Here is a 12513-nt window from a genome sequence, read left to right on the forward strand (position 1 = left end):
AAGAAAGAAAAAAGGAAAAAAAAGGCAGAAATTCAAGGGACTGAATAGGAAATACAAGCTTGCAGGGAGAAAGTATTGGAGGAAAGGATAAAAACTAGGAAACGGGTGTGCAGTCAAGAGTATTTAGATGTGGATATCTGGGCAAGGAGATGTGAGGAAGTGTGGGCTTACCCCGGAACAAGAAGAAAAAGCAAGCTGGAAATACAGCAAGAAACAGAGAGAACAGAATATGGAGGAGACACTTACAATGAGTTTTAAAAACCACTCCTTTTGTTTCTGGGCAGAGCTTCCATAGGAAAGATTTGCATGCAAATGTGTAACCCAACCATGGGTGGTAGGAGACAAACAAAGCTAAATCACAGAAAGTTCATACCGCTATCTTAAACACCACTTCATAATTTTTGAGCACTTACTTTTGCCATCTCAGAATTCTCCCAACTTAGTGCTTCATTTGTGAAAACAAAAAGAACAAGAGAATACAGATACTTTTCATTAGACTGATCAGCTGAGCAACTCATAGCTTCTAACTCACTTTTCTAAAAAATTCATATTGTGATTTTGGCTTCATATGTGAACAAAATTAGTTATACAAGCAGTTTCGGTGATTTCTGTTGGGGAAGATGAAACAGGAAAGCCTTATAAATATGATTGCTTGGCAAAAGATTTTGAGAATATAGTAACTATAAGCGAGATTGAAATGAAAGCAAGTTTTGAGATACTTTAGTTATTGAGTGACCAGAAAACAATGGTATGGCTGGCTGAAGGTAATCCTGTTTTGATGAAACAATACTCTCTGCTTGCAGGCAGGTCCATGGGTCAGAGCAGACCCTACTAGATTGGCAGAAGGCGTCCAAAGAGTAGGTTTTAGGGTTTAAAATGCAACACAGTATGGTAATGTACTGATTCTTATAGGCTGTATATAAATACTATAGGATTTGTATATTGTACTAGATTGGTTAGTGAGAATCAGAATATTCACCACAGAAGAAGATTTATTGTATTGTAAGGGGAACCTTGCCCTCTTACTCTCCTGCCCTCTTACTCTCTTACCCTCTCATCCTCTCTCTCTCTCATCCTCTCTACCCCTCTCTTCTCTCGGGCCTGCTCCAAGCTGCAGCTAGCAGCTCCAAGCAGGGCCCCTGCAATAAACTGCAAGTTCCACAACCCGGCTTCAGAGATCTCTTGTCTCCGTCCATCCCGACTGTCCTACCCCCCCGACGCTCCTACAATTTCTTTCAGGAGTCAGTTACAAAAATATCTGTAAATCTGAGTGTTTTGTTAAAAATTCTGCAAATCAGGCTGCATTAGTAAGACTAATGAGTACTCTCTCTGACAATGAAGATGTGATATCATCAAGGCTTCCTTCAGAGGTGCCAGCATGTTGTATACTTGACCCTTCACCAGAGCAATTAAGACCTCTAGCAAGATGAAGCTTGGAAGTAAAGTTTTTGTTTTGTTTAATTATATCTGGAAAATAGTTCAAGTGTCTGAAAGCTCTGTCTAAATAAATTATGCCTGTTTGTAAACTTTGCCTTGTTTGTGTCCTTGGACCAGGATGATTACTCTTATAAAAAAGACTTGAAAATGTGACAGCAACTCTTTGATGTTTCCTTTTGGCATATTCCTATGACAAACAGACTTTTAACAGATAGCTGGAATTTGCAGTCCTTCAAGAGAATATTTACATCTGAGTAAAACCCAGATAATACTTTAAGAGGTCTGTGAAAGGTGCTCAAGAGGCAAGGAGGCAACTATCTTAGATTGACTGTAACATACACAGGCACTTGTGCTTCTTTCTTTTATAAGATTCTATAAAAACTGTAAAAGGTTTTTGAGTTTCAACCCTACAGTAGTAGTTGTATGTTTTTTCTGTGAATGATATGGATAAATAGACTTTGTCTTTCAGGCACATGCACTTAAGTTAACGTTAATATACCAGTTTCATTAGGATCAAGACTAAGAGTTTAACTTGCATAAATGCTGAATACTTAATTCCAGACACTGATGGTTGCAGGAGGTTAGCATCTCTATAAATTAAGTTTTAGTTAACTTGCTCAAACTTGTGCAGAGAACATGGAAAATCATGGAATGTTTAATTTTCAGGTCTTTGATTTTTCTACTGAGAATTCACATATTAAAAACACATAAATGCAGACTTGTGAGTCAGGAAATCAAGATAAATATTGGGAGATTTGATTTATGGTGCCAAACAGATTGCTCTTTTTTCTTGCCTATCTAGTCAAAGAAGAGCACACAAGTTAAAAAAAAGTAACCCTACACTCCCATTAGAATACAAGTATTAATTCTTCAAGATTATCACATATTCCAGGGTGAACAGACATTTGATATGAATTACAATGACATTTATTAACTACGGAGACATGACATTCCATGCACATGAAAAAAAAATATTATCTATCACTCTGATATTTATTATATACAGGTAAAAAAATCCAAAATCCCTCTGAACTAATACTCCTGTACAAATGTAAACTTCCAGTGAAATCCAGAGCAGACAGTCATATCACTTCAAGCTTGTCACAGGAATCTGTTCATGTAAAGTACTTTGGAACTGGAATATTATTGTTAAATCTTTCGAGCTAAGCAAAATTGAATTGAGAGCTTATGACTGTATCTGAAGGGTGACCATTTTGTACAGCAAAAAGGAGTGTAAATCAGCAAAAGGAGTGTCACCCTTCTCTGAATCCATTCTGTAAGAATCCTTCAGCATAGTAGTGCTGAAGATGTCAGCCTTTCACTGAAACCCTAAAGTGTAGCAGGTCTGGTTGCAGTGTATACTTTCTGATTTTCTGTCTGAATTTCTCCATGACCCATCCTCCTGTTTGTCTACTCACTAGTGCTGATAGCATTGTTTGAAACTATGTCAAACCTTTTTCTATTGCACTGGACCAAAAGCTTGTAACATACTGTGTAGCGAGGTTGGTTGGTGACTCAGTGACTTAGTAACAGCCTTTGAAAGTCTTACTCTGTAGTGTAATTCAGCAGTCTCAGCTGGTAGGTATATGGCAGAGAACTTATCTTTCATTTTACATCACAATAGGCTATTTGCAAAACCACCTTGGTGAAAAAATAATTTTTAAAAACCATGTAATTTAAGCACAGCCCAAGCTTCTACTTAAACTAAACCTACTTTGCTCTGTAAGACACTGCAATCCTCAATGTGTGATGAGATAATGGAAACCATTCAAGGCCAGGAACTGGCAGGGTCACTCAAGGACTGACTGAGCTATGAAGTCTTTGATCCTGCTGTCTTGCTGTAGCAGGAGTATGAATCATCTGCATCAAACTGCATGTAGAAGTGATGCTTGTTCACTGCAAGGTTTATGGCCATCCCCTCAAAGTCTGAGCATGTTCTGAAAGCGATAAGGACTCGGTAGACCCTGTCACATGGCTGTGAGAATATGCATCACACTCTATACAAGGGGAGAAAAGACTTGTGTAGGTTCCTTAACTCTCATCTCTTCCTCCTACTCTGCTATCATAATTTTCCTTTCACATACTGAATTGAAAATGGGTCTATGCTGCCTGCAATTTGTATTGTCTTAACACACAGAAAACTTTAAGATGAGTCATTGACAACTTAATTTCATTTAACGTCAACTTCTCTGTTTCCAGCTGAAGGCCAATCATCTCCACTGAATTTCCTAATGTACTTTTATTAGCAAGTAAAAGCACTGTCCACTGCCTTGATGACATAAAGCTTCACAGGTTTGGGCATCAATATTTTATTTACAAAATAGCCCAAGTGTGAGAAGCCACATTAGAACCCTAGCCTGTGGATATGTTTCTATTCTTCCTGAAATGGTACCCATCCTCTTTGCTGATCACCAGGGATCATGATCAGGTAAAGCTGAGGGATTAGAAATACTACCCTATGTGAACTAAAATTGGATTATAATGTGTCTGCAGCTGGTGGCATGTCATAGAGTCAGTCTAGACTGGAAAACTTTCTGCAGGGTAACCACCAATGTCGACTCTTCAATATGGCTGCTGTCACAGGGATATGTCAAAATTTTTTGCCCTTTGCAAGACAGCAAAGTTGCGGAGGTCCAGAGAACAACTACTTTTAAATAAAGTCTGTTGATATAATTTCAGAGGAAATGTGTGGTTTTCAAGAGTGTTTTTCTAGAAGCTGCATTGAGAAGTGACTGTCCATTGTTGTCTGTCGCAAGTTAGCAATTGACAGGTTTCAGATGATGAAATCAACATGGCCTAGTTTCCAGTGGACCAGTGTTTCAAGTTCTTTCAGCATCCTTGGCAGATGGTGGAGGCCTGCTGCCTTCTCTGTGTGGGTTGTTCCTGGAGCTAAGATCCTCTGCCTGACAGGGACAGGGGTGCTGTGCTGGCTGTGACCCACACATGGGCTGACCCATGAGCCTGTGTGGACAGGAGAGAGGTGAGGGCAGTGGAACTCGTGCTGCAGATCGCCTTTCTCCAAGCATTATACTTTGTAAGGACTAAATACCCTTGGGCCCTCACCTTTCTGTCTGCAGTCAACATTAGGTTGGGTTCAAAAGTTATGAGAGAGAGAGAGACAGGTCAGAGTCTGACTGACAGACAGAGAGAGGACCAGGCAATGTGATCCCATTTATTTCCTTGAGAATAAATTAAATCATACACAAAACTGTAGATTGCATGTTGGAGGGTGGGATTTTCCAAAGCTCCTAGAACCAGGGTGGTAACTTTATTTATGCACCTCATCTTAACTCAGATTAAAGGAGAATTAGGAACTTAAGTAACAGTTAAAGTCTAACTTAAATGACTCTAATAGGATTTGCTGTATCAATTGATTAGCCTTAACCTCACTTGCTGTATTTAAATGGTAGATGATAGGAGTTTTGGCACTGATTTTGAAGAGTCTACCATTTTATAAAGCTTATATAAAAGCAATGATGATGCCTGAAAACCTTGAAAAATGTACAATCACAAAATTAGGTGACTTAATTCACACCCTGGTAAAAATGTCACTGGGGAAACAAAGCTCTAGATTGCTGACAAACAGTCAGCAATGATAAAGCGATGTTGGTACAAGCTTTTGCAGCGATAAAAATAAATAAAATAAATATTGGCTAAGAGATCCCTCATTTTCTACAGCCAGTTAAAACATACAGTGTGTCAGAGAAATGTTGCAAAGGCAGGCCTTCATTTAGTTTTCATTACTTTTACGTGCAGGGTGTGCAGCAAAGAGCCATATGTTGTGGTAGATAAGGTGCACTGACACTGTCAGGACCTGTGACCAAATTCTGACTGATAACTATTTGCAGCAAGGATTGCAGATGAAAGTAAGCAGAGTGACAAGAAGTAGAGATGTAATACCTTTGTCTGCTGGGCAATGTAAAACTAAGACTGGTATAACTCACTATCAAAATTAATTTCTACCAGTCAAATGGAAAGCAAATTTCATCAGTGGGACCAATATTTTACTCTCAGGATTTTTTTCTCTCAGAAAAGTTGATTTTAAAGAGAAAGACTAATTAGCTTTAAAATGCAATTTCTTTAAACTTTTCTGTATGTTTTTCAAATAACAAGTTATTTATAATGAACATAAATAAATCTGTCCAGAGGACAACCATCCATTTACTGCATTCCAAGATTAGAAAATTTGCTTTCATTTTGTATTGTAAACCCCAAAACCTATGAGAGCATTCTGTGTCAAAATATTTGTATTTGAATTTAAAATGTTAGATGGATATTTGGATACTGTATTTGCACTGACTAGATCGTCAGCATCGGACATTTCAGGACAAAAATTCAATCCAAATTGGCAGATCTCTCTCTACATGCAGATTGGTAATTCTCTGTGAAAGCTTTGAGTTTAAATGAGGAGTATCTCCTTCAAAGAAATGATTCTGAGTAGTTTTATTGCAAAACCCAGATGAATGGCTTGATTTTCAAAAGTGCTTGGACTTGCACAAAGTATCAAAGGAGGATATAGGGCTTCTCAAAATTATGTCTATTGAAAAGCTTAGCTTTAGGAACTTACAAAGAAGTTGGGCAGAGTCTAAGCAGTGCAAATAGTTTGATCCATGTAAATTCTAAGCATTAGGGTATTATTTGCCCATCTCCCTGACAGTAAAACCAAAGCTAATAAATAACCACATTGCATCATAATTTCTTGCTACTTTCAGGGAAATCCTGTTTACTTTCACCCTTGCCTGCCAAGTGAAACAATATTTGAGTCCTTCAGTGAGATATAAACTTCAATCCAGGTGGGCAATCACTGGGTATTAACTGACTCAGATGAGTTAATAAATGAATTAGGTATTTTTATTCTTGATTTTCTTCACTTTCTTCAGTAAATTTAGCTAGAAAAGAATGCTTTCTATATTGCTGATAATAATCATATTCATAATCTAAATGCAGCACCATTGAAGGAAGTATGCATGAGCCATTTCTATCTTCTGTTAATGTTCTCCTTTCTTTTAGTGCATGAAGGTAGCCAGAGGACAGACCTGTCCCTAGGCAATGAAATAAATCTTCCCTGTAATGTCCTTTCAGCCATCTGGGCAAAGGAACCCAGTATCGTGTCAGTGAAATTCAATGAAAGGCATGAGCACAGAAGGACTTCAAAGGTAGTTCCATGCTGTGGTTAATCTGAAAAGATACCTGATTCCAAAAAAAACATGCAAAAAGGTGGATAATATGCATTGATGGAGCTACTACTATGGTTGATGTTGCTCTGTTCTCTTAGGTTCTGTGCAGATGCAGAATGAGTTTGTCTCTGGCCTCAGGCGGCCTATATGTACATATAAGAAAGACACAAAAAGAATTAGACAGAGGACAAGAAAACAGTGGAACCATACTGGTAAAAATAAGAAGCCTAAATTATTGCATGCCTGCAGCCTAGTTCTAGGGAAGCCTAGAAATGGCCTAGACAAGAGCTTCAAGGAGGGGCTGAAAGCAGCAGATTCCTTTGGAAGAGCTTTTCCCAACAGTAAGGCAGAAGCTGCCCTGCACCGATTTCTACCTCACTGCTAAAGAAAATCTGATGCCGCAGTAAAAAGTGTTTTGATTTGAGGACAAGCATCTTAGGTTTGATGTCAAAGATAAATTGGAGTATACAGAAACACACAGAGAGCTAACACTTTCAGATGTGCACAGTATACCAGCCACGTGGGTGGGTGTGTGCAGGGCAAGACGGAATTTGACAAAACCAGAACAAGGTCTCAATAAATGAGGCAACCATAATGTGAAAATGAGAAAATGAAAAATTCAATTTATGAGTAGACAAAGAGAATTCAATCCTGGACAATTTTTTTTAATAATTCACTCTGTGAATTATTTAAAAAAATAAAGGTATGATCTAGCAATGAAAACACAGAAGAGCTTGATGTTCAGGTATAGCCAAAATGACAGGCAGAAGAATGACATCTGCCACAGCAGCAAGGGTTAAGCTGTGAGGATAAGGCTGTTGGCTAATCATCCATCAGAGGAAGATAAATGTTTTGGAAGTAAGAAGTGGATGTGATAACCTTAAAAAAGCATGACCAACTGCATAGAAACAAATGGTATTTGATATATATCTGATGGCAATACAAGCACAAAACAGATCACATACTGAAGTCTATCTCAGAACTGTTATTAGTCATCTCTGTCCTCTAGCAAAGCAGTAAGGTATCTCATCTTTGATTTCTAACAGTTATTTCCATCTCGTATTAAACTATTTTTAGACTGAATGGGTAAAAAGTTTTGCTTCCAAACAAAAGTAATACAGTTTTAATGCATATATCTAGTAAGGCCTGTTAGTAACCTCCTTTTATCTGGAGAAACAGTCATTCACTCCAGCTTTTTTGTTTGCTTGTTTGTTTGTTTTCCTTACATATTCAATGTTTAATTCATCACAAACATCTTGATTATTCATCCTCTTTAATCATATTAATTCTGTGAGAGAGCCTGGTGAAAAAGTACAGAAACTATGCTTTTAGGACATCTTTACCTGCTATTTCTCTGGTTTTTAAAAAGCTAAGAAACTTATTTTCTCCCATTTGCAAAGGCTGTATGGCCTGGCTTTCAATTAAGGCATATTTCTGCAGTCCTGTCTTCAGACTGACTTCTTTGGAAACTCACCCTTTTCTGTCTTACAGGTCACCCCACAAAATATTTCTAAAACACCAACATCACCCAGTTATGTACATTTACACTGAAAAGGTAAATCATCAGAGTATGCTCCTTCTTCACCTTGATTTGAAGATGATCTATCCTGAGACTGGCACAGGGAGCAGCTCTCTCCCTACTCTGAGGACTTACAGAACCAAGGGCTTCTTTCTTGGCTCTGCTGAGATGACAAACTGCTGTTCTGGCCCTGACTATGCATCAGACTCACGTGGTCATGAACAAGGATTTTATCAGCCCCCTCAGAAGAAAATGAAACAGAAGTGGTAAAATTAGAACCAAGTTGTTAAAACTCACCACAAACTTAGTGAATAAATAAGCTAAATAAAGAATAAAATCTACAGCCTGATCTACCCAACGCGACTTCTGGTTTAAAAGAAAGACTTGGATTTTTGGCAGTTTGGCAAATTGAGAAAAGGAGGCACTCAGGTACAAAACTAAAACTGGTGGTAAACTTTAGCAGCAACAACAAACTGAAGAATGAAAATATTGTCTTTATAAAATTTGTATATCCATTTCAGATCTACAATAACAAAGAAAATGAAGAGGAAGCTTTTGAACAATCAACTTCTTATTAATTAAGAGCTGCACTAACATTTTCTAATTTACATATTTCAGATTATGGATATCATCATTATTCCAAGATACCATGTAGATAAATTAAGCCTATTTTTTCATGTCCTGTAAATTATCTGTCTACAAAATGCTGAGTTTCTGATTAATTTCTTCTCTGTAACTTTCCAGTGACCCAAATCCCTAATTTTCTTTAAGATCAATATCCATAGGCTGTTTCTTCATAGACTACATTTTAAACATGCAAAATACTTCACATGATGTGGATATGTAAAGGTGGAAGGTTAGCTTCCCATGTACATCGTCCTAGTTTGTACACTTTACTCTGCTTCCCACCCTTGTAGTGAAACGGCTCTTTGTACTTTGGCCATGAGCAAATCAGACTGCTACACGTAAATGACAGATGAAATCTCACTGCAGTGCATTTAGCAGTAATTAGGTTTTAATTCTCCAGGTTCACATGTGCACCCTTTAGAGACCTTAATAACAGCCTCTCTAGAATCTCTTCAAATTGGCAATTTGCACAAGCTTTTCCTTCATATAGGAATTTTAAACAATTTTTCTATGAATAACAGAAGCTTGACTAACTCTAAATTTGTTCTGTGTCTCTCAAACTATTCCAGCTGTGGTTAATTTGATCTTCCTAATCATCAATAACTCCTAGTGCAGAACCTCCAATTCCTGCCCCATCCAAAGTCTTACCCTGAGTTTCCCATTGGGCTCCCCCACTTCAGTTCTTCAGGTCCCTCACCCCAGACCTAAAGCCCTCCTAGACCTGCCCCATCAATCAGATCCCTCTCATGGTGTCACCTTTGCCAACTTACTCCCTGGGCAAGATTTGAACAGGTGGTGTGAGTGTCCTCAGCCACCTGCCTGAGGTGCATAGGCAAGAAAAATGGATAGGCACAAGTTCAGTGTGTTTCCTCTCTCTCCTACATCCACCCTCCCCTTACCATATGAATTAAAAGAGTTTGATCTCCTGGGGTCTGCAAGAAACAGAGAAATGCCTTTTGAAAGGCACTTCCCTAAAAACCACACGCTGAGGGAGGCCTGGATTATCAGAATTTCACCTTCAGGGTGGGAGAGGAAACTGGAGTGGCCTGAAGGCTACAGGTGTCACAGCTTCTCCTGGAAGATGCAGGAACTTCAAGTTCCCACTGGGGCCCTGGGCAACAGTTTGACAGGGAAGCAGTGTTAGGAACAAATAATTTTGCCAGAAGCTTTTATTGTCAGATTGCAAGGTAGGAGAATTATTGGGCAACTAACTGGTGCACAGCTAACCATAAAGTCTGGGGCAGCTGTACTTTTTTTACAGCTCCAAAAAAACTGATTTACATTAGGATGAGTGATTGCACAGCACATGGTTAAAGAATAACTTGAGAAAACAAGCCTCGTCTCCACAAGGAAATTGGAATAGTGTCCATAATTCATAACGGCATAACTGGCCATAGGGGCCTTCCTGTCCCTTCCCCTGGCCTTGTGCTGTAACATCACAATATTCTTCCTATATCTCTTGTTGGAAGTTAAACTTCTCCTCTGAGTGATGAAGCACTCAGGCAATGCCGAGATTTGTTTTATTTAACGTATTTAAAGAACTACTTATCCAAATCACTTTGAGTCTGGACATAAACTTTTTATTCAAATGCCAAAAATACTAATGGAAAACAATCTATTCTGAGGGTACCAAAGGTGAAGAACCACTGAAATTTATGATGGAGAGCAGTACATCTTCATAATGGTGAACATCTAGTTTTACTTCTGAAACAGAAAACTCAATTCTGGAAAAGAAGGAGCCCAAGCATTTGGATAGCAATCTTATTTCTGTTGCCAAGAATATTTGTTTTGGAGTGTTGACTAAGGAATTATAATTTAATATTTCTTAGTCACAATGATTTCCAGTTGCCCCTGTATTTCAAGCACCACCTAGTGGATCTATTTTAAAGCTACCAAAACAAAAGCAAGGAGCAAATTTTTTTTTTTTTTCCAAGGTATGAATGGCAGCTGTCAGCCTCCCCTCTTTAAAACTTGCTATTTGATTGCTTGCTCATAGCAAGTCATAATAGTGACTTAGTGCTTGAAAAACACTAAGTTAATACAGGTGAACAAGTACTGCTTAGTATGCACAAAATTTGGCTCTTACTGAGCCTCAGTGTAGGACATTCTCTTCCCAATTCATTATGCCCAGAACATAAAGATGGATATGTCCTTTAATTTTCAGAATTTCCTGAGTAAAGAAAAATAAACTTCTTCTTCCTCTAAATGGAAACAAGTGAGAAAGACTGAGTAGTCATTATTTTAATACTGAAAAATAACTAACCTAAGAAAGAAAGTATTTCTAATCTTGTTCACCAGGTAGTCAAATGCGGCCATATAATTATGTAAGCATATAATTTTTAAAATGCAGTATATTAAGCTCAGAGACACTTGATAGATGTCCTATCTGAGCAATTACCTACAACAAATGTAACATTAATCAACATACTGCTTGTTCAAATTTTTATTCTTCTTGCTGATTTAATTTAATTATAGAGGCATAGTTACTTATTTAAAATTTTGTATTTGATCTGAGCAGCACATCTTAATGTATATAATTCATGCATTACATATTACCTATGAAAAGCATTTTTTGGCAAGACCTCAGAATTATTGTTGCAAGAAACTGAGATTTGATTGAAAATAATAAAAACTGGGATCTTTAAAGTGATGGGCAATCAGCCTAAAGTAAACTAAGTTTACCTTGACACAGGACTGGGACCAAACCTTGAGTGCCTTGTCTAATTAGTTAGCTTAATTCCAGACCTTGCAGTTAAGATCAGATAATAGAAATGGCCATGACTAGGCAACTAAAATAGAAAGAATACTGTGAAGTGTCACTGTAAGAGAAAGCCTGTCATGCCAGAATCAACACGAGCGTTTATAAGATGCAGGTACTGACCTGAAAGACCAAAACAGCTGAAAACAGAAATCAGTGAAGCAACTGAAATCAAAAACTACTGCTTAGAAAAAAATAATCCTGAGCTCTCTTCCCTGTAAACACTTTTGAGTGGACTAGAATTAATGGCGTTGGTCCAGCAGCTGATCAGACATTTGGCTAAATAAGTAAATGAAAAGCTTTAAAACTATGGACAGCTTCTATGTCTAGAATGAAATATAGCAAGGATTGTATATCTCTCTTTCATGAGGCTGTTAAAATAAAAATGGTTCACAATAGCCAATGGCTTATGGGTTCCATCATCAAATTAGCTATTTGATCTGTATTTTATATTTATTCATTCAATTAATCTAGATTTAGGGAAAAAAAAGGGTCTTAGTTCTAACTTTTGTACATTGAAAGTATTTTTATGCATTTTACACTGAACTCAGAGTCTAGATTTAACTTGGTATTTTACAGGAAGGCATGACAGGAAATAAATCCATTCTTGTAAATGACACAGAGCTACAAGCAGAGATAAAGAACAGACATTTGTAATTAATGAGGAAATGTAGTTACTATTGGTTGACTGAATACATATGATGAATGTACTATTTACCAATCAACAGAATTTTATCTTTATTTTGAAATTGCCTAAGTTGGTTTGGTCTTTATGCGGTACACTACAAGACATCTCTGCTTTAAAACAGAATTTAACTTGCACTCTTCCTACATACACTAAAGGGGGAATCCCATTTTGGTGCCTATTTGTTCATGGTATTCTTTTGTAAATATATGGATATTTAAATATAAATAAAACATATTTATTTGGTGCCTAAATAATGTGGTATAAATACCTTAATCCTGGGGATGCTGAGTGGCTGTGCTAACAAAGT

This window comes from Camarhynchus parvulus, chromosome 2 (genome assembly GCF_901933205.1).
Source record: "Camarhynchus parvulus chromosome 2, STF_HiC, whole genome shotgun sequence".
In the NCBI taxonomy this organism is placed as follows: domain Eukaryota; kingdom Metazoa; phylum Chordata; class Aves; order Passeriformes; family Thraupidae; genus Camarhynchus; species Camarhynchus parvulus.